The sequence below is a fragment of the Mizuhopecten yessoensis genome, unplaced genomic scaffold (assembly GCF_002113885.1).
Source record: "Mizuhopecten yessoensis strain PY_sf001 unplaced genomic scaffold, ASM211388v2 scaffold716185, whole genome shotgun sequence".
Classification (NCBI taxonomy): Eukaryota; Metazoa; Mollusca; class Bivalvia; order Pectinida; family Pectinidae; genus Mizuhopecten; species Mizuhopecten yessoensis.
In genome coordinates this window covers 241,226-247,225 of record NW_018479990.1, presented here as the reverse complement: position 1 = coordinate 247,225, position 6,000 = coordinate 241,226, and positions in this window count along the sequence as shown.

Sequence of the window (6,000 nt, the reverse complement as noted above, 5' to 3'; positions counted from 1 at the left end):
GTGAAAGATATTGTTACAAAACATTTGAAATAATTATGTTTTGATTATATGTGAGTATTTTATGATTTTGAGATTGATGGCAGTTCTTCCAAAATACAACAAACTACACATTTTAAGATGGGACTTATTTTATTTGAATTCTGTCGGGAATATGAAGATATACCTGTTCTTGTTTAACCACGCACTCGTTTAAACTCAAATATTGAAAATTGTGATAAAAAACGTATTGCATTTACAAGTTGTTTCTTTCTCCATATTTCAACAAAAAAAGTATCCTGAAAGAGAGTATTTGAAGATGTTTCATTTGTATGTTTAAATACATTTCCTTATTTAAATACACTTCATGGTTCTTACGTTAGATATACTAAGCAAGAAAAAGCATGCTTTATAATTTAGAAATCACTGAATATTCATAACCTGCCCTACATTTCTTATTTAATGAACGGCTAGATAACTAATTCATCGAATCACGTGTTTTTTTCACGTGTGTCCTACATAGTCAACTTCATGGGCCTCGTTTGTCAGATGGAAAAAGATGTATACGTCTAACAAGAAAAGCAATAAACCAAAGAGCTAAACCATGCGGATCGATATGGATGCTTTTCATAATGGTAGCTATAATGACAGCTTAAATTGTGTAAGCTGATTGAAATAACAAGCATTGTAATCGATCACTCTTAACTATGTATCCTTTAACGTGACATACGTATGTCACTGTTACTGCTTAGTCATATATTTATGATACGTACGTATACATACATAATGAAGTCTGTACAGGGAAGCTACTTTTAACTCATAGAATATCTTGAAATAGATGTCAGCTGATAAATTAATTTTCCTACGACAATCGCACAAATTTCAAGATTTTTCTCTTTTCTAAGATAAGTTCAGACTAGGTCGATATACCTATAAATAGAAGTTTTGGTTCTATTTTGTTTAACGTCTAATGTCATTTAAGAAGAAAGTATAACGAAAACATATCATTTCTGGCTATGTTACATTCCTTATTACATGTGCAAACCATTTTGTTAGTGTGAGTTTCAACTTCAGCTTCCCTACAAAGTTGATTTCCTTGACATGCGCAATAATGATATCCGGTAGCGTCAGTGGTGCTTACAACTACAGCCAGCTTAACATATGACGAACACACAGTTACAGTGCTGGTTCATCCAAGGGAGCTGTTAAAATAACGATGTATTAGTTACACAGGAAGGTTTTTATTTCGAAACCTCAACGGTAATCTTCGATTGATCTTTTATTGATATTTCACTTTATTATTTACACATTTTTCTTGTATCAAAAGAAATTTTGAAATTTCCCTAATCACCATACATTGATAAAACAACTACAAAGGATAACGTTAATTCGTTACTCTGCCTTGCTGAAACTAACAACCACAGGTGACAATAGCTAGCCTTCAACTTTGCTATAACATATTTAAGGAGTGTAGAGAGAGAAAGTGAGCGTAAACCATGGAGTATCGAGGACGAAATAGAGTTAGTTTAACACTATGTGCGAAAACACGTGTCCCATATAGGTAACTGTGATTTGTGTATACAGTGAATAAATAAATGTTGGTTTATGAGGAATTTTGAATTGTATTTGAAGTAATTAAAAAGATAAAATCTATATTTTTTTTTGTTTTTGATTTTTATTCACACATTTACATTTACCATCTCATGGCCTTGCTACTATCTATAATATAACTTTACCAAATTCAGTTGCATTCATATAGGTTATGAATGCCACGGACCTATTGTTGACGTCATTTCATTTCAAACAATTCACATTAAATCAATCAGAATTAATGGTAATCGGACAACAGGCAGGCCTATAAAAGCCCTCTCCCTGGAGGTACAACATAGGAGGGCAGTGAGGCTACAGAAAGGACGTGTTTCCGGACGTGTGACCGCAGTAGCTGCGACAGCCTCTCGACATCGAAGGAGCTGTCAGACCTTAGAGCGTGACCTGGATGGGCAGGCCATTTTGAATCTCCGAGGGCCCGGTAAGCTGGCGTTTACCCCCTCAAGACGACCGAACACAGACTTTGTCAGTGAGGTGTAGTCTATAAACCCATCAACCAACCAAACCAACCAACCAAGGTGTATCTGTATTGAACTGCTTTCAGTTGGCATTCATAGGCAATATGAATTTTAACTGGACAAAGGCATTCCAACATGAAGCGCTAACGCACTTTATTAAATTTGCCTTTGTCCAGTTGGCATTCATATTGCCTATAAATGCCAACTGAAAGCAGTTTATTGCTTAAACGTAAGGGAGAAAAAGAATAAACCGCTTCTCAAGATATCTTAAAAAAGATTTTTTCGTATGGTTAAAAAAGTCCTCATAATATATACAGAATTTCAAGGTAAATTCTTCAGATCTTTATTATGCAGTTAAGCTACGTGTAAGGCATTGTACAAAAGCAACAGTTTTACGTTACATAGTTACAGTCTAAGTTTAATAAAACTGCAGACATAAAAACAAAAAATTTGCTTGAGAGGACAGATGAACAAAAATTAAAAGCTTCTATCATATTTTGACATTCATTACCTTATAATTTGTGTTTAGTACATAAAACCTGTTTCATATAACAAACTACCTGTTGTAAACGAACCTATTTGTATCACGACTGACAACTGATAGGCTCCAGACGTGTCAATGATTGATTTCTATCCATGTCATTAACATTGTCTGAATAGCATGTTCATTTTTTTAAATTCTTCCGTATTTTATGGATATTCAAAAGCGTTGAAAGGTGAACTGATAATGATAAGCAAACGCTTAACAATACAACGGTAACTTTTTAAAACATTTTTTTTCGAAAAATTCATGAAATCAGGTCAAAATATAGAGAAAAGGAATATTTACAAGGAGACCTTTGAAAGTACACCAGGATAATTAATTCAGAATGTAATAAATCACATGTTAAAATCGTCCTTCACGCTTGGCGTCAATAACAAAGCACATGTGTTTCAGTAATAGTAATAATCAGGATATTTATGGAAAGGTGGACAAAAAGTTATTACTTTTTGTCTAAATCACTATCAACTGTAAGTTGAAAAGGATGCAATTACGACAGGTAGTTCATATCTTAAACCTTTCGTTTAACATTCACTTGTGTACATAATAGATATAAATGAACTGTTAATTGAAAAATTGACACAATGCAATAACGACAGGTATTTCATACCTTAAACCTTTCGTTTAACATTCACTTGTGTACATAATAGATATAAATGAACTGTTAATTGAAAAATTAACACAGTGCAATAACGACAGGTATTTCATACCTTAAACCTTTGTTTTAACATTCACTTGTGGACATTATAGATATAAATGAACTGTTAATTGAATAATTAACACAGTGCAATAACGACAGGTTTTTCATACCTTAAACCTTTGTTTTAACATTCACTTGTGGACATTATAGATATAAATGAAGTGTCAGTTGAAAAATTAACACAGTGCAATAACGACAGATAGATCATACCTTAAACCTTTGTTTTAGCATACATTTGTGTACATAGTAGGTATAAATTATTTGTAAGTTGAAAAATTAACACAGTGCAATAACGACAGGTATTTCATACCTTAAACCTTTGTTTTAACATACACTTGTGTACATTATAGATATAAATGAACTGTCAGTTGAAAATTAACACAGTGCAATAACGACAGGTAGTTTATATCTTAAACCTTTCGTTTAACATACACTATTGTATGTAATAGATTTTTTAATACAGTAACTTGCATTGATTTGTAACAAATAAACACATATTTTCAAAACTGTATTTTATTAGTGTTCTGTCATGTCTGCCCCAATAAATGTTTTATGATATACCTTGTATAACATCTTTAGAAAGCCCTATATTTGTTATAATGTTTCGAAACGTATTTGATTAATATGATCAAATGCGCGTAAAAGTTAGGGTCAGCGCCTATTGAGATTTAACCTTAGCGTCTGCACCGTCTGGGAATTTCAAAACAAGATAAATTCAAAAAGGTATAGGTTTAGGAAGCTTAAATCAGAAAGAGTTTATTTCAGAATTCATTTTATGACAAATCGGACCTCCTTGACTTACACCTGTGTGGGAGTTAAAGGTGTGGTAATACAAGTCCTCCTAGAGCATCCAAGGGAGCTGTTAAAATAACGATGTATTAGTTACCCAGAAAGGTTTTTATTTCAAAGCCTCAACGGTAATCTTCGATTGATCTTTTATTTATATTTCACTTTATTATTTACACATTTTTCTTGTATCAAAAGAAATTTTGAAATTTCCCTAATCACCATACATTGATAAAACAACTACAAAGGATAACGTTAATTCGTTACTCTGCCTTGCTGAAACTAACAACCACAGGTGACAATAGCTAGCCTTCAACTTTGCTATAACATATTTAAGGAGTGTAGAGAGAGAAAGTGAGCGTAAACCATGGAGTATCGAGGACGAAATAGAGTTAGTTTAACACTATGTGCGAAAACACGTGTCCCATATAGGTAACTGTGATTTGTGTATACAGTGAATAAATAAATGTTGGTTTATGATGAATTTTGAATTGTATTTGAAGTAATTAAAAAGATAAAATCTATATTTTTTTGTTTTTGATTTTTATTCACACATTTACATTTACCATCTCATGGCCTTGCTACTAACTATAATATAACTTTACCAAATTCAGTTGCATTCATTTAGGTTATGAATGCCACGGACCTAATGTTGACGTCATTTCATTTCAAACAATTCACATTAAATCAATCAGAATTAATGGTAATCGGACAACAGGCAGGCCTATAAAAGCCCTCTCCCTGGAGGTACATCATAGGAGGGCAGAGAGGCTACAGAAAGGACGTGTTTCCGGACGTGTGACCGCAGTAGCTGCGACAGCCTCTCGACATCGAAGGAGCTGTCAGACCTTAGAGCGTGACCTGGATGGGCAGGCCATTTTGAATCTCCGAGGGCCCGGTAAGCTGGCGTTTACCCCCTCAAGACGACCGAACACAGACTTTGTCAGTGAGGTGTAGTCTATAAACCCATCAACCAACCAAACCAACCAACCAAGGTGTATCTGTATTGAACTGCTTTCAGTTGGCATTCATAGGCAATATGAATTTTAACTGGACAAAGGCATTCCAACATGAAGCGCTAACGCACTTTATTAAATTTGCCTTTGTCCAGTTGGCATTCATATTGCCTATCAATGCCAACTGAAAGCAGTTTATTGCTTAAACGGAAGGGAGAAAAAGAATAAACCGCTTCTCAGTTAAAGGTGTGGTAATACAAGTCCTCCTAGAGCATTTAAATGACACAATTACTTCTCATGTTTGGCATGCTAAAAAGGTATTTTACCGGTTTTGATATTATATCAAAAAATGATTCTGTAGACAAAATATATTTATGGATCGTTTTTTAAGAAGTTTGAAATATAGACTACCTTTATAGCTATACCTAGGAAATTTTGAAAATTTTGCATGCTTTTCTAATTAAAAGAATCACTACGTTTACTTCATGTGTATCAATATGACATATTTGGTATCAAAATAACAGTAATTGTATACACTATATACTATCATAATTCATTTTCAAAATTACATTCGTCTGTGACATTTATCTGTCATTTTGTGAGGATACCCCGTTACTCAATCTGGTGTTATGCAAGGAGGTCCACTACGGTTATCAGTAGTAATAATGAATAATCATGTAATATTATGCATTTATCGTTCATTTTTATGTATCTACATATGGCGGGAAAAAAATATCGACATGGGGGCCGAATGTTGACTCCACCTTTTACCGTACAATACAAAGTCAGGACCACGGTAGACACCTTTTGACCCAACATGCCGTGATAAGTTAAGTAAAATCTGAACCTGTTTACACTTTCGGGACAAATAACTTGTAAAGATAGATTGTTCCAATAAACCAACGTCACAGTTACTAATATAACCATCGTTTAAACGAAATCCTGGTCAGTACATGTGTCCTGTGAATAAGTACT